A 24,773-nucleotide genomic window follows, 5' to 3' on the forward strand; every position below is an offset into this window, starting at 1 on the left:
GATATAAGGCAGACTGTATACCATATATAATATATCGTGAGTTATCTTATTGAAGCTTCAGAAGCATATTTTTCTGGTAACAATATGTCTTCACACCCGATGCATAATCCCCTTTTTCCCCTTATAGTTTACTAGTTTATAGTACTATATACATACATATATCAGTCAATGTGTGAGCTATGTGACATTGAAATTTAGAGAGCGTGTTTTTCTAATAACAATGTTCTCTTCTGTTAATATGATATTATTGTCCAAAATTTTCTCCTTTTTGTTTTACCAACATCACCCTGTTCATAGCTGCATTATGCTTACTAATATAGCACTAACTTCTAATGCACGCCTGGAAGTATGCAAGAATATACCGTTATGATATGTTAAGAAACATTTTCGTAAGAGGCTGATGTCAAGCAGACCTCAGTGTTATATGTGTACTTTGACATTAATTCGGATGTCGGTAGCGTGGCCGAGCGGTCTAAGGCGCTGGTTTAAGGCACCAGTCTCTTCGGGGGCGTGGGTTCGAATCCCACCGCTGCCAGAAAACTTTTTTGCTTAATTTTTATTAATTTTCGGTCACTTTTACATATTTGTTTCTAATTTTTAGTTTTATGATTTATTTTAATTTGAAATTATTTTTTGAAATCTTTGTTTTAGAATTTCTTAACACTTTCAAAGGTTTTTTAGATTTTAAGTCTTGTATTTCATTAGTTGAATTACATATATCAACTTTATATACATATGGGCATTTTCACGGTAACGGACGCGACATTCATACGCTTTTAAGTGCGTCCAAAACAAAGAAGACAAAGGAAAAGTTTATATCGGGTGATTTTTTAAGAGCTTGATAACTTTTTTTAAAAAAAAAACGCATAAAATTTGCAAAATCTCATCGGTTCTTTATTTGAAACGTTAGATTGGTTCATGACATTTACTTTTTGAAGATAATTTCATTTAAATGTTGACCGCGGCTGCGTCTTAGGTGGTCCATTCGGAAAGTCCAATTTTGGGCAACTTTTTCGAGCATTTCGGCCGGAATAGCCCGAATTTCTTCGGAAATGTTGTCTTCCAAAGCTGGAATAGTTGCTGGCTTATTTCTGTAGACTTTAGACTTGACGTAGCCCCACAAAAAATAGTCTAAAGGCGTTAAATCGCATGATCTTGGTGGCCAACTTACGGGTCCATTTCTTGAGATGAATTGTTCTCCGAAGTTTTCCCTCAAAATGGCCATAGAATCGCGAGCTGTGTGGCATGTAGCGCCATCTTGTTGAAACCACATGTCAACCAAGTTCAGTTCTTCCATTTTTGGCAACAAAAAGTTTGTTAGCATCGAACGATAGCGATCGCCATTCACCGTAACGTTGCGTCCAACAGCATCTTTGAAAAAATACGGTCCAATGATTCCACCAGCGTACAAACCACACCAAACAGTGCATTTTTCGGGATGCATGGGCAGTTCTTGAACGGCTTCTGGTTGCTCTTCACCCCAAATGCGGCAATTTTGCTTATTTACGTAGCCATTCAACCAGAAATGAGCCTCATCGCTGAACAAAATTTGTCGATAAAAAAGCGGATTTTCTGCCAACTTTTCTAGGGCCCATTCACTGAAAATTTCTTGATTGGACTTTCCGAATGGACCACCTAAGACGCAGCCGCGGTCAACATTTAAATGAAATTATCTTCAAAAAGTAAATGTCATGAACCAATCTAACGTTTCAAATAAAGAACCGATGAGATTTTGCAAATTTTATGCGTTTTTTTTTAAAAAAAAGTTATCAAGCTCTTAAAAAATCACCCGATATATATTGACATTGTTTTGAAGGGCTGACGCAGTACTAGATTTTAATATATACGGGAAGGTTCTACTACAAATAAGTACGTAGTTATAAGCAATTATAAACTGACGCGGACGCGACAAAAAATAGAAGTTTTTTTGAGGCGCATTCAGAAATATACAAAATTCAGCAAATTAAGGATTTATATATATATAAAAATATATATATTAATAAATGCGAACAGATGACTGTTATTCGGAGCTTTATGAAATATGTATGTTAATTTTCCCTTAGTTTTTTTTAATTGAGTATAGAAGAAATACGGACGCGACATAACGGACGCGACAAAATCTTCCAAGAACAAAGAAATACAATTTTTTCATTATAACACTTCAATTTTATTGAAAATTAAGCAAAACAATAACGTAAATTAAAAATTCAAGTAACATTTTAGTAAAAATGAATGACTTAAAAAATTAAGAAGAAAGTTATTAGTTTTTAGTATGGTCTATTTTAATTATTTTCTTTAATGAATAGGCGGTCCGAGCAACTTCAATAAATTTACTGTCGAAATATGAAAACCAATGCAAACTCTTAACTCCTTTGATATTTGGAATATTTTGCCATAACTCTCACAGTTGATTACAAAAACTATCAATTTGTGTTCCAGAGATATACAAAATGTTAACTCCATGAATGTTGTTCTTAGCACATTCATAGAAGCATGAAGCATCACCGAGAACAATATTTTTTGCTTTAACGATTTGCCAGACTTTTCGTTTAACTACGGCACCTATTCCGTCTACAGCACCTTTGCCATGTGAAGTGGCAAAAAAATTCCACTCTAAGATTCCGCAATTAAATTCAGCTGCAAGTCTTGGAATACTAGAAAGAATAAATTTATTTTTGAATTGGGAAGTGCTTCCATCAGAGAAAATATAAATGCTGGTAACTCCTTTGTACCGGTTTTGTAATATATTGATAATTTTGGAAATAAAGCAATAAACGTCGAATTTACTGTGGGTCAATCTATCACTGATAACAGCAAAAGACTTGGTTTCACCAAGAACACAAGCTACGCACGTAAACACTGTTACTTGGCTATAACTAAAGTGGGCATCTTGAACTTCGTTTTGGAATGTCAAGCGATAATTTTCAGCAAAATCAACTTGCATAACAATTTCATTAGCTGCTACATTTTTTTTTAGTTTCAAAGTAATTTTGTTGGTGACGTTTAACAAAACAATGCATTTTAAAAGCTGGTAGCTGAATCTCTATATCATGAATTAAGTCGATTAATGGACCAATAGTGTAGTTTAAAGTTATGCGATCATCTACTTTTCTCCACTGTTTCCATTTGATTAGCGTATTAAATTTATTAATAAACTGTATTGGAACTAGATCGTCTTTAATATCGCGTACACAGCTGTCACAATTATTAGCCATGCACTTTTCATTCATAACGTCGCCGCAAACTGATGTAAGAAATAATTCAGCTTTGGCAGGAATCTGCGGTATAATCTTTGCACAGCCTTCTAGTAGAAAAATAAAATTTGCATGGTACTTACAGACACACATATTGTGTCGTAAATTATTGATTAACTGAATGTAAGTTGGCTTAGAACGAATAAAAATAGTTTTGCAGACTTTTTCTTCGGTATATTCGGCTTTGAAAAGTTGATATGCTTCTGTTAAGGTCATAAGCATAAAACGTTTTGAGGCTACTTTCCCATTGATTATCATTGTATCCTTTCTCCCAGGAGCTTGAACGCTGATTCCATCTTGCAAAAAGAATTGTTCAATTAATTTTTCGCGCATCTGGCTTTTTGATGACTTGGTTGTATTTTCATTCATCGTTTCTGTTGGCTTAATATATTTATTGCATAAAGATTTGAGGATAGCTATTTTTCTATTCAGGTTTTTAGGTAGCGCAGCCTCAACTTTTTTAATTGCTTTTCCCATCGTTTGTTTACAGCTGTAAATTTCGCAATTCAAATTGTCAATATTATTTATGCTCTTTTTTTGCCGCAAAACTTGCTGTCTAACACGGTCCTTTTCTTCCTTCTTTTCTAATAAATTGCTATCACTTTTCATTTTTTGCGATAATCTTTTTCGGTACTCTTGCTTTCGTTTTGCTTCTTTCTTCTTGTATTCCTGCCATTTCTCGACGTTTTCTTTCATTTTCTCTCTATACTTCATTGTTATTACTTTTCTTGTTTCTTTTGCCGTTTTTGCCATCAATAAAATTTTAATTTTATGCAATTTCTACAACTTTATTTAAGGTTTACGGTAACGGACGCGACGAATTTCAAACACCAATAAATTTTTTTAATCGTTTTTGCCGAGAGCCAATTATTACTTTTTTTAAGTGAAATGATGTATCTGCTTTTAGTCTGAAAGCAATTTACACTTCAACACTTTGTTCACTAATGAGAACAATAAATGATGTTTTTCGGTAACGGACGCGACATACGAATATAAGCAGAAGCAAACACAAAAAACTACCGTTATTCGATCTCCACTCAGTCTGTCTGCTTGTTGAACATTATGTTACTATCAGCAGAAGATTTTTAAATTATAAAAACATCACTAATACTACTTTGAATTAGGGAATATAAAATGGGAAAAACGTTGGTATATTTGGTCAAAAAAGTCAGATTTTTGGTAAATTTTGTGTATTCGTTGTATATTTCGGCTCAAAATTAGAAGAAAATAAAAATTCCTTTATATTTATAAAATAAACACATTTGAGATTTATTATTCATCAACAGAAAGTTTTTAGCAACTGTTTGAATTTTGCACGCGTGGTAGACCTTTTTGTGAAAATGCCCATATGTATCTAAATATATATATATTTACTCACAAATTGTGCATATCGGGCTGCTCACCTGCGTAATTTTGGTAATTCAAACAGCCATCCTCTCTCCAAACCTCTCAGACTCTTTAGAAGGAGCAGAGGAATGCATTTGCCCGCTAACGGTTTGCAAATTGCACACAGTTCAAAACTTGAAAACATTTATTTTGTCCATGGAAGTATTTATATAAATATTTATATATTTATTTAAAAGATTTGTTGTAAAATTTTTTTCCAACTAAACAAATTTTTCCTCGAGCAAATTGCCAAAAGAAAACTACTCGCTTCGTCGCTTTCAATAAAACTTTCTTCCATCAGCGCTGCAACTAAAAAGTTTTTAATGTGTTTTGCAGGCATTTTGATGCTGATGAAATGTGGTGGAGCAACCGGAAGCGGCAACGCATTTTCTTCACTATTTTTTCTTACTTGCTACTTCGCTGATAAGAAAAGTATATGCTTGCATATTGTAGTAAATCAAATTTAATATTATTGAGCTCATGTAGGCTCATACTGGAAAATATAATAGCGGTAAATATTATGTCACAGTTGAAAATATCGATTCCAATTAAATTTCAGGTAACACCACTTTGCTAAGATGGGATCTGATCTGGAATTCTGATGAATTCCAATAATTTCGAAGCATTTTTAAACTCCACTCTATCGTGAAAGTATCTTCAACTGAGACTTAAAAGAAAGGACTCAACACCAACCTCTGATCTAATGGGACCATTTCTCCAAGATTGGAGATGTCAATTGACGCGATACTAGACGAAGGTATCTACGACTTCGAAGTTATGAATATCAACAGTGACGTAAGAGCCAAGTCGCGAAAGCAACGGCTGTTTGTTTGATGACAGAAGATATTTCGTTTTGCCCTTGTTCACTGCTTCGCTTCTCGTTGGCTGGGAGAGGTCGATAGAACTTTATATGCGAAGGCTTATCCACTCTGATTGTGGGGTCTACCTTTTTATGGATTGGGCAGATCACATTTAAATTCCAATCGCTGAAGATGCTTTCGCCCAATCATATTCTACAAGAAGCTCATCGATTGGGGAATCAGGTGCACCATCTTCTGGAGTTATGATTTTACTGCTATTCAGCAGGCTGGAGAAGTGTTCCCTCCAGAACGTTAGTATGCTCTGGACATTAGTCACTAGATCACTTCTCAACAAGAGTATACTCCGGTTTTGAAACCTTCTTTTAGTCTCTGTCGGCTAGCTTGTCAGCTATTCGTACTTTCGCGTTTCGGCATCTCTCGGCGTATCTTCGCTGAAACATATTGCTAAAGTGTATAATATTCTGTTCACTTAACGGTTATTTGTATCATCTAGAACTAATCGTGATAGATATAGAGTTATATACTATATATGACGAGGCACTTTCCCATGCAAGCTGTCACTTGAGTAAAAATTTAGATATTTTGATGAAACTTGATATGCGCATTCCTTGGAAAAATGTAATCGACCATGCCCACAAAACACCATTAACCGAAAACTTAAAAGTGTCATAACTACGCGATAAATTAATATATAAATCTCTAATTTGGCACAGGAGATCGCAGTAGCAAGAGGTATCTTGGGACAAAATCTTTTAAAAAGTGGGCGTGGCCCTGCCCTCTAATACATATCTCCCGAACCAAAAGCTACAAAAACCAAACTTGCCTAGCACAAACCCTATAAGAACTCCTACCGACCATGTGAAAATTGATGAAATCTGAAGATAACACCGCTCACTCCCCATATAACGGTGCTGTTTAAAACCGCTGAAAGCGCAATAAATCAATAACTAAATATGCCAGAGACATTATAATTTACCCCTGAGATTGTATGAATAGACTTTAATAAAGCCCATGTTAATATTGAACCATGGGCGTGGCACCACTCACTTTAAGATGAAAACACATATCGCGAGAACCTTCTTACATTCCTATGTCAGCCTAAAGAAAACTGTTCAAGTCGCTAGATACCGAATATATAGACCACTGTATCTATAGTTGACTTTTGACAGAAAATATCTGTCGAGGTGTGAGATATACAATTGAAATTCAGACAGAATCCCTTCCTGACAATAGTAAATATGTGTATGCCCTCATATCCCTAATATATAGATTTTCGAACCTCCAGGTGATTTTATGTTGGATATATCGGCCAATATTTGAGTTATCTCAATAAAAATTACAGAGCGGGTTTTACTCATAACAGTGTCTAAATTAGCTAAAGTTGGGCGTAAACTTGATCTACCTCTCATACACCTATTATTAGGATTTCCGAACATGCTTATATGTCGGTAAGTGTATGAATTATATACATATACTATATATAAAATAGCTTGGATTTCGATCCTCTGGTTGACGCTTACACCTTAAGGTATTTCTCTGCCTTTGATTACTGCAAGTTAAATATTTGGTTTCTCCCGAACTTAGCTCTTCTTTACTTGTTCTAATTAAATTTTCCGATGACACATCGGACTAAAATCCATGTCATCGTAGATGAACCAAATGTGTCTGGATCATCTTGTTGAAAATCCCTAGTAAGATAATATTTTCTTATGACCCCCACAAACGTATTTTAACCACTTTACAAGTTTACAAGGTGCATTCCAAAGTAAACAGGACTTAAAAAAAAACAGAACAAATGGTTTTTTCGGCAAAATAAAATGCATTTTTCCGAAAAGGAAGAAGTCGCACGATACCATATCAGGTGAATACGGGGAGTGGTTAATGGTTAAATGTGTTTTTAAGTCAAATAATCGCTCACAAGATGTCCTTCGAATGTTGGATTCTGAGCAATTTTTGGTAGTCAGTCAATTTGTGCGGAAGAAACCGTGCTCAAACCTTTCATATGCCCAAATGTTCGGTCAAAATGCGATAAATCGATGTTTTGGAGATGTTTAATTCCATTTTCATGAATTTCAGTGATGATTTCGGCTGATTTTTGATGAATTCACGCACAGTTTCGTTGGAATTTCCGGTAATGACGGTGACTCGTGCACTCTGCTACAGGATAGGCAATCATGGCCATAAACTTGTTTCATCAATTGAAACGTTTCGTCAAAGGTTTTACCAATTTTAAAACATAATTTAATGTTGGCTCTTTGTTCGAAGCTCATTTTCGCACCGATAACACAAACATACTGACACTTAAAACGTAATAGCTTCACTTCCAATCAATGAAATGTTATGAAATTCTCACTGTACAATCGATAAAGATAACAGATTCTAACGCACCAGTCGTATATCTATGCTAACGAGTTTCAGTTTGTAACTCTCCAAAGATTGTCTATCATATTTAGTTGAAATTATTTTCAGCGTTGTGACAAAATATAAACTTACGCTAAATCAGTACCACAGCTACGAGAAATAAAATTGAGCTCTAATGCATTTCTGGTAAATATGGTTACACCTAAAAAGCATAAAACGGTATAAAAGTATCATCGGGGATTATAGTGATGCTCTGAATAATAATCTATGCCAAATTTCGTAAAGATGTTTTGCAAATAAAAGAGTTTTCCCTACAAGAGCTGAAGTGCATCGGTCAGTTTGTATGGCGACTATATACTATTGTAGTCCGATTGGAAAAATGCCTTTGAAAACTGTACCGACGCCTCGGATATTGGCCTATGTAGAGTAACAAAGTTTTCTATACAATCATTTTGTTGTCACATACTAGTTGTCCGATATCGATTTCGACAAATGAGCTGCTTCTTGATGAGAGAAAGACGTGTGCACAATTTCCGATCCATCTCTCAAAAATTGATATACTAATTCACTTATATAAAGGCGAACAGACAGGCAGGTATGGCTAAATCGACTCCGCTCGTGATACTGGTTATTTATATATATAATTTATTAGGTCTCCAACGGCTGTTACAAACAACGTGGCAGTCTTAATATATGAATCCAATTTATTTGGGGTTTGGAAATACATAAGTCCATAGTAAAAGCATATAAAATCAAAATAGTCACAGATTTATTGGAAATTGTGTATAACGGCTCTACTTCTTCCCTTTTTATTGTCCTCAGTTGCGCATAATGGCGATAAAGGAAACGTCTCAAAGCCTCGCTTCAACTCATTAAATATGTTTTAGACTCTCAGGGAAAAATATGGATGAGTATCCAGAATGTCAGGTGTGAGTACTAGAAATTTCAACTAAGTCTTGGTAAATTGGGTTATGACACTTAAAAGCCAGCAGAGGTGACCACATAAATGAAAAGAACCAGGATGTAATGGCTTCTCGATTAAATCAATAACATACGTCCCTAAAAATCCTATACTTCATAAATATTTCGATTCCCAAGTGAGTACATATGTATGTACATATGTAGGTTATCGAAAGATTTTTGGTCATGTATTCTGACCTACCTATGAGCTCCGTATGAATAGATCTGTTCATGTGACTATTGAAAGTTGCATCAGAATAATTTGAAAATCGGTTTAATTTAACTTGTAGATATAAGTATGTGTATATCACATTTTTTTCAACCTTTTTATTGCTAACACATGGTTTGTTTTACAATGAGCTTAGAACTTTCTCCGACAAAGAACTTTTTTTTTTAATTTTTTCGCCGAATTAATATGTAGGCAGCGTGGCCGAGCGGTCTAAGGCGCTGGTTTTAGGCACCAGTCCGAAAGGGCGTGGGTTCGAATCCCACCGCTGTCAGAAATCACTTTTTGTTTTTTGATAAACTAGTTCATGATATCTTTAGGATATCCACGAAGACCCTTAAAGGCAAGATTAAAAATGTGTGATTCTAAATAATACTTGGCAAAGATAGTTCATTATGTACTTATAGCGACTACATGTAATATTTGATTTTTAATAAAAATTAATATTCACTTAATTACAAACTACTATAAGCAAATTTAAAATATTTAATAGTTTCATTATACATATTTTAAATATTAGCTTAGAGTAGTTAGTAATAAAGTGAATATTATTTTTTATTATAAAAGCGAGATTTAAATATTTCGCTTAAGATTTGAAGCATGCTTCTTATTTATACCACAGAAATTATTAAATTTAGACATGAGAGATAAGCAAGTACGTGAATAAAGATTATGTATGTAATTCATTAAAAGTATTTGTTATGTAATAAAACCTTAACCAAATCTATTACTAGCAATAACCGTCCTGAGCTCAAGTGATGCTTTTGACACAGCATTAAATGTAGGTAGCGTGGCCGAGCGGTCTAAGGCGCTGGTTTAAGGCACCAGTCTCTTCGGGGGCGTGGGTTCGAATCCCACCGCTGCCAAGATAATTTTTTTGTATTTATAATTTTATTTCATTTCAAGGACATTTGCTTCCAAATACAAATAGTAAATACCTTTCACACTACCCTGCAACTCATAATATGTTATAAGATATTGATTGCCATAATAAAAATATCGAGAATCGCCCAATGCTCTCAAGACTTAGACGTGGACAGCTCAGAGAGGTCATGCGATAAAAGTTAGTCCAAAGAAAAATAAATATATCTACAAATTACCCAAAACCTAGACGTAAACTATATATGCGACAACCTATGTATACTATAAAAAGATACAATAGGATGTTCCTTAGTAGAAAATTTTGAGACGAATTTGATTTTTGATCAATAAAGTCGTAGTTGAAAGTAGGAGCTACGGTTGATTCTACTCCGTCCCTATATATAAGCCTACCTAACCATGACTGATTTGAATGTCTAGCAGCCGGGTTTTAGCTAACTATTTAGATTTTTTTTATTTTTAAACAGTGATGATTATTGGAAACTTCGGTCGGTTCAAATCGTTTTGAAATTTTTAATAATTCGTTGAAATAACCTCAAAACATTATTATTCCATATGTTGAAAACATCGCCATTTCTGCGAACTGCCGAATGTAATGTTATATTTGATTTATTATATAGGATCCAGTTTTTAATTAAGCATATAACTTCTCTAATTCCACTTAGATTTTAATCAAATAAATTTTAAAACCTTTGATTAAGCAATCTGTATAAAATTTTGAAAGAAAAAGACTTCGAGAGATACTTTTGAACCAAGAAATATTCAAAAGTTCTTACATATGTATATAGTAACATTATCTAGTCACCTAAAATGCAAAACAACCTATAATCAAAAATATCAAAATTGAGCTTTTTATTGCCTACGATTCAAATTACATATGTAGCATAAAATTTTCAGCTGCTGCTGTCAGATATAACCAATATGTAACCATTTTATAACCAAAACTGATTATTTTTTTAAATAAGAGTAGTTTCTATTATATCGTTTTTCCTTCGTCTGTAAACTTATGAAAAGTGATGGTACGTTATTTTACATTTTAGGTGACGTTCTATACATATAAATCTGACTTATTTCATTTTGAGTACTTTCTTAAGCTACCAAAAGAGTATTAGTAAATCTTTCCATAGAATTCTTATGAAATTTTGACAATTCGTGTCGTTCACGAGAGTAGTGATTCATTATTTTTAATACACTCTCTAGTACTCGTACTAAGCCCCCTTCATGGTCCAATTATAAGATGCCATAACCACATAACCAAATAAACTTTTCAAACCAACTTTACAGGCAACACTATTCACAATTAGTGGTGCCCCCTACCTAACCCCTTATGGATAACCAGAATTTTATGGATTGTTATATAGTATGACAACCTCAAATTACCGAGAATAAAATTTACAAATAAATTCACTAATTCTAGTTAATTATTTTGACAATCTAGAACAAATCCACGGGTACATTTTTAACGACATAATGAATTAAACTAAATTTACTCTACTCCAGATCTTCCAAACCAATAAAAATAATAAGCAACTGCAAACTACTTATTTCAGCTTGACTAACTTCATATTATATATTATATCGGGTGATTTTTTAAGAGCTTGATAACTTTTTAAAAAAAAAAACGCATAAAATTTGCAAAATCTCATCGGTTCTTTATTTGAAACGTTAGATTGGTTCATGACATTTACTTTTTGAAGATAATTTCATTTAAATGTTGACCGCGGCTGCGTCTTAGGTGGTCCATTCGGAAAGTCCAATTTTGGGCAACTTTTTCGAGCATTTCGGCCGGAATAGCCCGAATTTCTTCGGAAATGTTGTCTTCCAAAGCTGGAATAGTTGCTGGCTTATTTCTGTAGACTTTAGACTTGACGTAGCCCCTCAAAAAATAGTCTAAAGGCGTTAAATCGCATGATCTTGGTGGCCAACTTACGGGTCCATTTCTTGAGATGAATTGTTCTCCGAAGTTTTCCCTCAAAATGGCCATAGAATCGCGAGCTGTGTGGCATGTAGCGCCATCTTGTTGAAACCACATGTCAACCAAGTTCAGTTCTTCCATTTTTGGCAACAAAAAGTTTGTTAGCATCTTGGTTGACATGTGGTTTCAACAAGATGGCGCTACATGCCACACAGCTCGCGATTCTATGGCCATTTTGAGGGAAAACTTCGGAGAACAATTCATCTCAAGAAATGGACCCGTAAGTTGGCCACCAAGATCATGCGATTTAACAATTTGTATAAACCTTGGAATTTATTCATTAAAATCACCACTCAGAAGTCGTTTTATCCGTTGTAACCGAGCGATCATCGAAGAAACATCATTTCAAATATGCCATATGACAAAATTAGAAATGAAGTTCATAAACCTCACGCTGTCAGATAAAACGATATACCTCCTCATCGCGGGTGCTAATACTTTCGATTTGCAAAGAAAGTAAATGAAGACTGACTACAGAAATGATCCTGTGAAGTATAGTCTTAACTTTTCAACGGCCAACGCAGAGTATTTCAACCAAAACTCACACAAAATAGTTGAGAATTCGCAGAAGTGAAACATTAACGAAAGAAAAATATAAACAATTGGAAAAAAAATCGTGTATAAACTTTGTTGCCTGCTACGCGCACATTTGAGTAAGTTGTAGGTATGTACGAATGTGTAATAGTCGCCGGGTAGGTAGCAGGAGCGTGTGTACAGTCGAGGGGTTTTAGGTATGAATGACTCATTAGTATCAAGTACCACGTGGTCTACCTAACACATTTGAGCATAGCAACGCAGAAGATTCAAAAATACATTTAGTTATGGTGCTCGAAATGTACCTAGGGCCTTAAATATTACGTAACAGTAATATATTAGTGCGATGTCATGAAAAATATTTCAATATTTCGCTCATATCAGTAGATTTTAACAAATGATATATACAAAGTACACTTATAATTAAGTAACCATTACCATTTCAATCAGTATGTACATATTTATGTTTTCGTATTAACAATAACATTTGTAACCTTGAAAAATTCCTGGTATTCTCATTACCAGTTCTTAACCTTACGTAATGCATGAATTCTAATTGCATTCACAACAACTTACGGAATTGACAATCATACAATCTCACCATTAACACAACACTAAATTTTAGTTATTCATTAACGCTTCATTAAGTCATTAAAAAGTGAGATCATTAAAAAATTTCCTGACAGCGGTGGGATTCGAACCCACGCCCTTTCGGACTGGTGCCTAAAACCAGCGCCTTAGACCGCTCGGCCACGCTGCCTACATCATTTTCAGAGACAAATGCCACATAACCGCACATATCTGTCTTTCCGAAATAAAAAATTCTTATAACAGAAATGCTTATTATATACATATAATCAGTATAATTCTCTGTTCATTTGTGTTCAAAACTTAAAATTCTACTATTTTACGCAAACTTTTCCTAATATCTATTTGTTGAAGTTTACCTAACTACTGTAATTTGACGTTTGTTCTGAGATAACTTAGTGTACTAAATATTTCGTCACTAGTAGTTATATGCGCCTTTTTGCCGTTATAAATTTGTGTGGTTCCATAGTGTAGCGGTTATCACGTCTGCTTTACACGCAGAAGGTCTCCAGTTCGACCCTGGATGGAACCAGCTGAAATTTTTTATTTACTTTTATCATTTTTTTTTATCAAAAATTGTATTTTACTGTAACAACTTTTTGAATAACTAAATAGCTGCATGATTAATGCATAAATCTAAATGATAACCTTCTTAACTCTACTAAAATGGGTAAAATTTCACAAAAAAACCTTTCAACTGGTTCCATCCAGGATCGAACTGGAGACCTTCTGCGTGTAAAGCAGACGTGATAACCGCTACACTATGGAACCACATAATGGTTAGAAAGGGCTGATCGCGTTTTCGAAAATTTGTATTTAATATAAGACATAATTATTGAAAAATTCTAAATGTTAAGAAATATACATACAGTATTGAACAAAACCAAAGCACCCTTTTCATCGGTTTGAAAATGATATTTAAAAACTAAAAATTTATATCACATCCTTTATTTTAAATGGCAAATTTTAGGCATAGAAGAAATTAAATTATTTATTATGTCATGTAATATGCATTTCCAAGCAATTTGTACGGTTTTAAAAAGTTTATCCTTGGTTTTACAGTTTTCCCTATTTATTTTGGAATTAACGATCGCCTATGAGTTCTCAATGGCAAACAAATTTTGCAATCCCTAGAAGTATGCTTAGGATCATTTTCCTGCTGGAACCTCCATTTTAGTTGCAATTTCTCTTCAGCATACGATAGCACAACGTATTTTAAAATGTTAGTGCAAAGATACCGGCCAATTATTCCATGAATAGATCCAGTCCCTTACTCATATTTAATGGTCACAACATAACACTTAACATTGAGAGTTTATTCCTTCAGTTTTCTCACACGCAACTATGCCCTCCGAATCTTTCATATTATGGTCCAATTCGTCTGAGAATAAAATTGTATTATATTTCTTAATGCTCCAACCGCGATAAACTGTCGCAAATAGTCTGGTTTTTGTTATTTTTTTATCTTTTAACTGTATTTTAGGACTTAGAATTAGTAAAACTATATTTTTGGAAATGAACTACAGCTGTTCTCCGGTAGCTCCTATCAAAAAAGACGGATCCCTGAACTGGATATTCTGAAATTAAAAAAAAAAAACATATTTCTTTAAAGTAATGTTAAATCTAGTAATTAAGTTGAAGGATTAAGCAAAATAAAATTTCACAAAAAGACGGTTTCTCAAAAAAAATTCATTTTGGGTAAAATTTCGACCTTAAATTGTTTATAAAATAAAAATATTTTTCGGTGAGAAAAAATCTTCGATTAATTACTAAAAAATATATTTAAGAAGCTCGTGTTAAAACTTAAGCCTAATCGTTTTAGCCGTTTTCGAGTAATGTTGCTCACCGACTTTGAAATACCATTTTGAGAAAAACGCGTTGAAGGTTTGGAATGCCCCTTACATAGTACATTCTGAAATTCCTTTTCAAATTTGGGTGTAACTTCGAAAATATTCACAGTAACGATGTAAAATTGTATGTGTGTATTCCTAAATATATGTACATTGAAAAAATAAAAACATCTATTTTTTGAAAATTATGACCCCTTATGTAGTTTTTCGCGTAAATACACTGCCAGTTTGCCGAAAATTCTTTATTAATTGCGACACCACTGATCAGTTCATCGAATATTTCTCACAAATTTTATGTCGAGTGAAACCTTTTTGACAGTGACCCCGTCATCAATCTCTTAAAACATTTCTTAATTATGTTTATTGTCAACGTTTTCAACGAATAACGTACTTTAACAGAAACGCGGTGATGTTTCTCTTAAAAAATTTTGCAGAATGCTTTAATTTGGTCCGCTCCAACTGATGATTTTGAGAAGATTTTTTGTTTAAAATTTTGTATCGAAACTATATGTATATAACTAATATTTTATGAAATAATTGTAACCCATAATAATTGTCATCCTGGTACTGTTATATTTTTGGAAAATTTAAATATTACAAGTAAGGAAAGGCTAGAATCGGGTGTTACCGAACAGGGATATACAGAAATATAGAGTAAAGTCAGCCGGACGTTTGAAAATCCTGATATTAGTTATATAGGGGTTAGGCAAAGCTTTCGCTCAAATTTATCTGTTTTGGACACAAAGACACCTATTATGAGTAAAACAAGCTCTATTGTTTTCATTGGGATAACTCACATATTGGACGATATATGCAGTACAAAGTCAACCGGAAGTTCGCAATTTTTTATATTAAGTATATGGGGGCTAAGGGAAGTATTAGTTCGATTCAACCCATTTTTGACGTACAGACATACCATTAAAAGAGAAGGATTATCCTTTAATTTCAGTTATATATATCATACATTGACCGACGTTTTCGATCAAAAGTCAACTATAGGTACCGGGGTCTAAATATTCGGTACCTGAGGGCTTGAACAGTTTTTATTGGATTTCAACAATTTTTGATTTAAACAGAAGAGGAATGCCGCGTACTAAATTTTGTCGAAATCGGTTGATCGGGTCCCGAGATATTTGATTTCATCAAAAAGTGGTCGGTGCCACACCCACATACCGGTTCGCATTAAGCTCTTTTATATTATCTCCATGGTAAAATTAAATGTCTCTGACATATTAAGTTTTTGATTTATCGCGCTTTTAGTAATTTTTAACAGTACCGTTATATGGTTAGTGAGCGGGTTTAACTTTCGATTTCAATCCAACAATTCTTAACAAGAAAATGTGACTAAAGTTACTTAACTTTAAGTTCAGTTTGCATAAAAAACAACAATTTCGTAAAGCTGAAAGTCCAATAACAGATGTTTTGAGTTTTAGCGCTTAAGACGAAAAGATTCTCACATAAAACTGAATAATGTTATCTAAACATTCAACAACTTTAAGAAATATCTCGAAATTAAAAACTGGCAGTTTTCGGCAAAATAAATAATCCAACTGGTTCCATCCAGGATCGAACTGGAGACCTTCTGCGTGTAAAGCAGACGTGATAACCGCTACACTATGGAACCATATGTTCTATTGTTGCTAGAGTAACGCTCTTGCCATTTAAGCACTTTGAGAGATCAATTGAGTGATTCGGTATATGATGTGGTAGTAATCGTGTAGTGAAAAAAGTGTTTCACTCAAACTAAATTTAATGAACTGAAATTAATTAGAATTAATGTTGTTCAATTAAATTATATTATTTACATTGACTTACATAAAGTTTTTGATTAAAAATATTTTTATTTGAGAATGTGATGAGGAGTGCTGAAGTAGTGCGTTGAGAAAAACTTTAAAATACCCATTTGGATGACAGAATCTTCCTGTACAAAATCTCTGATGGCCTACGCCACTTAAAGGTCACGTCAGGCGAAGATCAGACATGAGTTCTCAGCGTACACCGTCGTGATAATCAATGCATCAACAATGAAAATGCGCGCAGAAAGTTAAAATAGGTTGTGGTCAAAGCCCAAAAGTGACTTGATACGCGAGGTTTTAAATTTGTTACTGAAAATACCGAGCTAGTACTATTGCTAACAAAAAATAATATTCTGACTCGTGGTCAGCAAAAGAGACTTTAACACAAAATAGGTTGTCAACTACCTGTGTATACCATGAGACTCCAGGCTTACATACCTACTGGGCACAAGCCCAACACTCTGCGGAAAAGGCATTTAAAATAACTTTAGAACAGCTTCTAATGTCGACAAATAACCGCCGTAAAAACCTATAAAAAGTGTATGGCACAGCTTCTGTAAGGGTAGTATCGGCAAAAAATTTCAGTTTCAGGCGAACCGTATCAGAAATAAGCGGAAGCATGCCTGCGGACTTATAGCAGAATCAGCGAACTCCGCAAAACCGCAGCCCGAATCAGCTAACATATATTTCGCATCACATACAGCCATCAATTGGGCGGGTACTTCATAGGAACGTGCTTACCATCAATTGCACCGACACAATTCGGAATGTTCCACATATTATAAAAATCTTTTGCAATGACCTCGTATTGAGACTCTGTTGGCTCGCTTGCATAAATTGGGGAAAGTAGCCGCCAGATTACTTCACACGTCTCTAATATGATCTCGCGTACTTAACAATTGTAAGAAAAGTACATATATACATACATATGTATATTAATTTGCAATGCACTACCAATCAACTTACAGTAATACCAACGAGAGCCTTTCCTCGGGTCCAATCCGCTGTGTTGGCTTTTTCAAGGATTTCCAAACTAAATTCAGAAGCAAATTATAGATGTCCGGCGGCATCCTCGTATGCAAAAAAAGTTGTTCTGGTTCGCTGTTCTTCATTACTAGAAAAGTTTTTAACCAGAAAAGCCCCAGTTTTTATTGATTGGGCGAATTTGATATCTTCTCTGCCCTTTTTTTGTTTTTACACTTTTTATATAAAGGGTACAATTCGCACAAACTTAAAAGCATTTCACTGATATTGTCCACTTCCATATTGCTGCTGACACAATTTTTAAAATTGTAAGAAATGTCAAATGTAAACAAAAGAGAACAGCTGATTTCTACGTTTTTCCTACGGGCTCAACTTTTGATACATTTTGCTCGCTGCGGGCGGCTACCAAGGAAGGTAGGAGCGGAATTCGCTGATTCTGCTATAAGTAGCATTTGAAAGAAAAAACATGGGAACTTTGAAGATACTAGGAGGTATTAAAGCACAATACCTTGAAACAATGGCAAGGGCGTTGAGAGCGTTATGGTAGATGAACGATAGACTAATCAGAAACATAAAATAGTAGTCCAACAAGAAACATGGCTAGATGGATTTTTATTCTACACAGATGTCATCCGGGGACCGTTATCTTAGGAAAGATCTAAATAAAATGGGAAAATCGAAAAATCGTTTTTATATTAAACGATGCAATGATTATATTAAGAAGTTAGGGATAGTCAGATGCACGAAAAAATTAGAATTTTCAGTATTTTTTTTGCTATTAAATCGTTTTATTTTACAAAAGTAGTAATATGGCATTATTATAGAATGTGTTGACTTGAAGTCACGAAAATTCAAAAAAAAAAAAATTTCCAAAGTTATAGTTGTTTGTGTTGACCCAGTTCCAAAAAAGGTACTTGCGGTGACAACCACAAGTCCTTGGAGATTCATCTAAAATCAATCGGACTAAAAAAAATTAGTTTTATAAATAGATAAACTCGGGCCTGATCGAAGGTTTTTTTTTTGTTTCTCAATAATTAACAAAATGGCGGCCTCAGGAAATTTTTATCTAAATTTTTGAGAAAAAATCAACAGTTAATTGGTCTAAAAAATCGATATTTAAAGAAAAAATCTTTCGATCAGGCCCGAGTATTCTAAAAGCTGTATAAATTTCATTAAAATCTACTGAGCGGTTTTCGAGTTACAGTTGTCACAACATAGTTTTGAGAAAAAAAAGTTTCACGCTAACGTTTTGAAGTTATTTGTCCCGAGCTCTCTTTGTTATTTGTCGAATAACTCAAAAACTAATAATGGGATCAACGTGAAATTTTCAGAGAAAATTTAAAAGATATTAAACTTAACGAAAATGCAAAAGAAAAAAATTAATTTTTTGAAAATTCTGACTACCTCTAACCCCTTAAAAGAATCGGCGTTACGAGTTTTCTAGAGAAAAGTTCTGCGGAAGATTTATAGTCCTTTGCGTATTGGCAACGGCGAATACCGCAGTCGATGAACGATGAGCTGTACGGCGACATTGACATAATTCAGCGAATTAAGAGACAGCGGCTATGCTGGCTAAGTCATGTCGTCTGAATGGATTAAACACTCCAGCTCTGAGAGTATTCGATCCAGCCCGCCGGGGGAAGCAAAGGAAGAGGAAGACCTCCACTTCGTTGGAAAGACCAGGTGGAGAAGGACCTGACTACACTTGGAATCTCCAATTGGCGCCAAACAGCGAAAAGGAAGACCGAAAGACGCGCTGTTGTAAAATCGGCTATAACAGCGTAAGTGGTGTTTACGTTTATACAGAAGAAGAAGATATACATATATTATTATTTTTTCCTTATTTTTATTGTTATAGTATTTCTTGTATTCATTACTCTTTATCTTTCCTCTACCGAAGTCATTCGCTATTAACTCAAGAGAGCTCAAAAAAGTCCAACAAAAAAGTGAACAACAAGCGAATTTAATTGAGCAAGACTGGAACAAAGGCTCTGAAAACCCGAAGAATGCCACAAATTGGTTTTCAAAAATATTTGCTCAGCTAGCTGTGTCTTGATTCCAAGCTCACACTGGCATGTTCCCAAAGCTACAATGCAGTGAAGTTTCACCTCAAATCAAATTGTTTTGGAATTTGAAAATTTTCCAGAAAACAATAATTGAAAGTTACCGAGCCGGCTGAATGAATGAATGAGTTTAAAACAACAACAAAAATGAGGTCAGAAAACGAAGTGAACGAACAAGCTTTGCATGAAATAACGGTACAACAACAAAACCACGCGGAATGACAACGCAACTATTTTGCGAACTCCATCAATTTCGCACAGTTATGCCGGCATTCAATCATCTATTCACTCATTCAGTCATTCATTCATTTGTACGTGGACAACAATTCAATGGAGCAGTGAGTTTACTTTTTGTACTTGGTGGATGGTTGAATGACGGTTCGGTCCAGCGAGAGGGGATACCGGCATTGTGTGACAGAGAATGCTAGTTTTGTAGAGTTGACAGTGAAGGGTCTCTGCGGCGATGAGTACAAGAATAAACGCAGCAACAACTGCAATGCCATGTCATGCTGTGGGGGAATCAGTGCTACGGGTGTTGCCTCAAGCTATCTGGGATCGTGAAATTCATTTGTTGACATGGATGACATGGAGGCCTGGTCGCTGCATGGGCGCATTGTCTATGCTGCAAATTGAAATGCCTTCTTTTCTTTATTTTAATGTTTTTTTCTCGCTGGCTGAGCAACTATTCGGTTGGTTGACTCGACCGATACGTTCACACAAAATTTGTGCTGTTGTTTGCTTGTTGGTTCCTAGAAAAATAGTTTTGTGGAGTAATTCTTTTGTTCATCGGTGCTTTGTATTTGTTGCATTTCGTTTCAATCGCATTCATCGGTGGTCATAAACTGCACACAAATCGGTTGACTATTATCCACTGTTAGTACCGGCCGAAAGAAGCATTGAGCTATCGTTCTAAGAAGATGGGCTTTTATTATCAGGGCAGTAACAGACACTAACCGATACCAGTGAGACATTACACACTTTATGGCGATACCAGAGGTAAGATATGGAGGACAATTTAAAACCAATTAAGGTGGACCTCAATTTTCCTGTGATTTCAGCCAGATTGTAGAGCAAAATTCTCCACGGTAAGACATGTTCGTTGTTTTTATAGTGGCAGAGAACATTCCCCAAGTAGTTTTGAGGAATACTGCCGGTTGATAAACTGTAGTCTGTGTCCGTTTCGATTATGTAGATTCGACTGTTGTGGAAATGATTATGAGGATATGTTTGATGAAAAAAGTTGTAGAACTATCTATAATGGAGCACTTCAAATAAGAGATTCCAAACACCAAGAACAAGACAATTCTTTACTTCAACAAAGAAGTAAAAGTTAATGTTAGAATTATTTAAGTACTTGAAGTAAAATGATGTTCATGTTATCATTTAAACTTTTATGGAACTTTTGTAGTATAAACCTTCGAACTTTAGTTTTAGTAGGTGCTGGGATTTTCTAAACGCTGACTACCGCCTTGTCCCCAGGATCTGTTGTGACTCATCATCGATTTTTATGAACTTGGATATCCAGCTATGCCTGCAAGCTTCTAATTATTATTTTTACTATCCAGATCTATCCTTACATTTGATTTGGATAGACTTTTGAAATGCTTTCTTCTTTGTTCACTGTGCTACACAGTTGGTAATCAGGGATAGCTTTCAGCCTTTGATATTTCCTCTTGACATATCTACCATTTTCGCCGACTGTTTCCTTCTTGAGCTATAATTAAATTGTTTTGTGCACTTTCTACTGAATTTGTTCTTATTTTGTGTGTAGATTTGTGACCGCTGAATGCTGGTGTTCACAGAGGGCGTTGGTGGAAGCCGTGAAATCACATGAATGCAAGTGTTGCACCAAGCTTATAAACATAAAATTGCACGAACCTGGTCAAATATGCCTTCAAAGCACTTTAGTCACATTCGCCCTCTGTTTAATTAAATTTGGAGCATTACAAATAAGAATTGTTGGTGGATTTTCAGGTATTTCTGCGCAACTAGGAAACGAGCTGTCAGCGCTGAGGCACTCTAGTCGCACAATTGCTTACCGAGCTTTCGAGTTTTCCAACTGACTGACTGAGTTTTACACAGGTGAACCACAAGTTCGGCATTCCCCGTCAGTCAAGCCAATTTTGCACACCAGTTGAGTTCACGCGGCTACTGCACTGCCCACCTCTATCTCAACCACCCCACAGTCGTCCGCTGAAATTTGTTATTCGCTTAAACTGTCTGCTTTCCTGTCCGTCGCGTTTTAATACTCTTGGCTTTTGGTCATTCTCACGCAACATTAATTGCCCTTATTGTGCATTTTTGCTGTTTAACGCGCCATATTTTTTTGTTTTTGGTTTCAGTGGCCATACCAGCATACAGACAGCGCTTTAGGGCAGCCCGCACTGATTTTAAGCACTCTTCCTAGCTCTGCAGCTCTGCCAATCTAGTTGGCCTGATTGCGTCTGCTGATGTGCCTCATTGCTTGCTGGTTGTTGGCGTTGATGTCAGTTGGTGTGACGCTTCGCTGAGTTCACAGGTGTAATGTGATATATATTTAATCGTCGGTTGGCTTTACAAACATACAAATATATGCATATTGTGGACGTTACATAGTATAATTTTTAATATCAACCCAGTGAGCAAAGTCTATCTAATTCAAACTCCCTTTTCTTATTTGCTAGATGCATAAAGAAAAGGTGAAGACTGGAATTTTTTGTATTTTTACCGATCCAGAACTTTGAAACTACATATATTATCAATTCCGATGTTATGTGATCTAACCACATTGCTAAGATGCGTACATCTATACCGACGACTTCTTTAATTGGGTCTGGAATCTATCGAGCCAATCATATATATGAGATTTGTACCCTTTTGAGCTCCAAATTTCCAAAAATTCTGTGATTTCCTCCGTTTTAATGTGGAATCACTCAATGAAATGCTATACGCATTCCGCTCAGATTCAAATTTTCGAGACATATTCATATAACCTCTCAAGATTTTTTCATCAGATTTTGTTTGGGACTCCTCAAGCGAAATCTATATCCAGTTCGCGGGCGTCGGTGTTCTAAATTTCGGATAATAGCAGAAATAAGGTTCAGCTATACTTTGTTAAGAAGATTTAGCAGTCATCCTACAAGGCCAAACGACACAGTATCACTGTCTTGCTAAATATCTTCTAGTTAGCTGTACAGATTGTACGGAGCTTTTAAGTTCATTGAACCTGATACTAAGTTTTTGGGCTCCATTCGATTTCGACACGAGTCAAACGCTTATATCTTCGTGAAAGACGATCGGCTTCCAGATATTTGCGTCCCCGAATTCACTGTTTTCTGGGTTTGGTCAATTTTTTTTCAGTTCCAGTTCTGTCATTAATCAAATATAGGGTGTGAATAATATACTAAGAACAGGTTGTATATTTCGTTGTCGGAGTCATGTTATTTTTTTGCTTGATTCTAAAAATATTAGCTAAATTATGTGAATTAGTTTGACTTTTTTTTACAATTTAAAAAATGTTTTATAAAATTAAGTTTTTTTTCATCTTAATAGCACCCTGTTTCATCTGACACTTTCTACTTCATTAAGCGTCGTTGCATTAACGGTGTTTTTATCGCATTCGGGCAGTCGCGTCGAGCTACGAACGTGATTATCGGCCTATAGACCGCAAATTGTCATTCAGATGACTGGCGGTATTCATGGCGTTGCTCAATGAAGCAAGTTTTATTTTCAGCGCTTTTTTATTATAAAATTTTTTCGTTAGCGCTTAAATCGATATATTTACGTGACAATCATAAATATAATATAAATAAATATCACGCACAAATGCCGATGAAAACAAATTGTAACTGTAATTGAGTTTATTATGCCAAAACTATGGAGTTGATTAAATTGTGATGGGGAAACAACTAAAAATTAATAAAATGTAATGAATGTCTAACATTTTGTCTGAGGTGTGCACATCAGAGCCAATTGGACGCTTGTAAATCGCTATTAAATCGGAATGAATCGAACAAACAACTCGCTTAAATAATAGCGACAGAGAAGCAACCGGTTTTGCTACTTTTTCCAGTTATTCATAAACTGAGCAGAAGCGGCATTTTCGCAGTAATTGAACCCCTTACTATAAACACAATCGCAAGCGCATTCCCTTTTTCCCACTTTGCAGCTTCAACACGGTCTCAATTCCGCTCGAGCGTCGCAGTTTCTTGGTATTTAAATGAAACCGCAGAACAGTGTAATTCTTGTTGCAACATTCTCTTTCTATATGTTTAATAACGGGCTGGGAGAGCGGTGGTTTTGTTGAAGGTTTATATTACAATTTCTAATTTCATTGCGGTACAATTTTATTGGTTGCATTTTTTGTTGTAGGCAGTACATGGCACAGTGGGATGAACTAACTTAGTTTATGGTATGGGAAATTGTTATGTGTTATGTTATGTGTTAATAGTAATTCAGTAGCAAGTGGCACCAGTGAGCTAAAGTTTTTAAAAAAGTGGGCGTGGCCTCGCCTTCCATTTGGATGAATGTACATATCTCCTAAATCACTTAAGCTTCAATAAGCAAATTTGCTCAGAACAAATTCCTTTGACACCCTTATCGACACTGTAAAAATGGATGAAATTATAAAATAACACCATCCACTTCCCATATAACGGTACTGTTAAAAACTACCAAAAGTGAAATACATCAACAACTAAATACGCCAGGGACATTAAATTTTAAATCCGAGATGGTATGAGCGGGCTTTATGGAAACCAGTGTAAAAATTAAACGATTGGGGTGGTACCGCCCACTCTTAGATGAAATTACATATCTCGGGACCTGTTCAATCGATTTCAACTAATTTTACTACGTGGCATTCTTCTCACATTCCTATGTCGCAGTGCGAAAATTGGCGAAATTGGACTACAACCAAGCCTACTTCCCATATAGCTCAAATTTAAAGTCCATTGGATTGGTTATTGTATGTGAGGTACTTTATAAAACCCATGGAACATTTTTTAGTATGTGGCATGATAAAAGTTAATAGATGAAATCGGGTCGATACTGCCAAATTAGTGATCCGACAGCTCTCAAATTTATACACACGCTTTTTGAAGGTTAGGGCTAAATAA

The 24,773-nt window shown here is 35.1% G+C and overlaps 8 non-coding genes across 8 annotated transcripts; 4 read left to right on the forward strand and 4 right to left on the reverse strand.

The window, feature by feature from the left end:
- The first annotated feature begins 453 nt into the window (after nt 1–453).
- Nucleotides 454–535, forward strand: Trnal-aag (transfer RNA leucine (anticodon AAG)). Its single transcript has one exon. It is a non-coding gene; the product is annotated as a tRNA-Leu (tRNA).
- An 8,667-nt stretch (nt 536–9,202) lies between these two features.
- Nucleotides 9,203–9,282, forward strand: Trnal-uag (transfer RNA leucine (anticodon UAG)). The gene has a single exon. It is a non-coding gene; the product is annotated as a tRNA-Leu (tRNA).
- A 510-nt stretch (nt 9,283–9,792) lies between these two features.
- Nucleotides 9,793–9,874, forward strand: Trnal-aag (transfer RNA leucine (anticodon AAG)). Its single transcript has one exon. It is a non-coding gene; the product is annotated as a tRNA-Leu (tRNA).
- A 2,276-nt stretch (nt 9,875–12,150) lies between these two features.
- On the reverse strand, nt 12,151–12,364 carry LOC126757746 (small nucleolar RNA U3). The gene has a single exon (XR_007666788.1). It is a non-coding gene; the product is annotated as a small nucleolar RNA U3 (small nucleolar RNA).
- Nucleotides 12,365–13,076: 712 nt separating this feature from the next.
- Trnal-uag (transfer RNA leucine (anticodon UAG)) lies at nt 13,077–13,156 on the reverse strand. Its single transcript has one exon. It is a non-coding gene; the product is annotated as a tRNA-Leu (tRNA).
- A 287-nt stretch (nt 13,157–13,443) lies between these two features.
- Trnav-uac (transfer RNA valine (anticodon UAC)) lies at nt 13,444–13,516 on the forward strand. The gene has a single exon. It is a non-coding gene; the product is annotated as a tRNA-Val (tRNA).
- A 166-nt stretch (nt 13,517–13,682) lies between these two features.
- Nucleotides 13,683–13,755, reverse strand: Trnav-uac (transfer RNA valine (anticodon UAC)). The gene has a single exon. It is a non-coding gene; the product is annotated as a tRNA-Val (tRNA).
- Nucleotides 13,756–16,385: 2,630 nt separating this feature from the next.
- Nucleotides 16,386–16,458, reverse strand: Trnav-uac (transfer RNA valine (anticodon UAC)). Its single transcript has one exon. It is a non-coding gene; the product is annotated as a tRNA-Val (tRNA).
- Between the last annotated feature and the right edge of the window lie 8,315 nt (nt 16,459–24,773).

The sequence above is a fragment of the Bactrocera neohumeralis genome, chromosome 4 (assembly GCF_024586455.1).
Source record: "Bactrocera neohumeralis isolate Rockhampton chromosome 4, APGP_CSIRO_Bneo_wtdbg2-racon-allhic-juicebox.fasta_v2, whole genome shotgun sequence".
NCBI lineage: Eukaryota > Metazoa > Arthropoda > Insecta > Diptera > Tephritidae > Bactrocera > Bactrocera neohumeralis.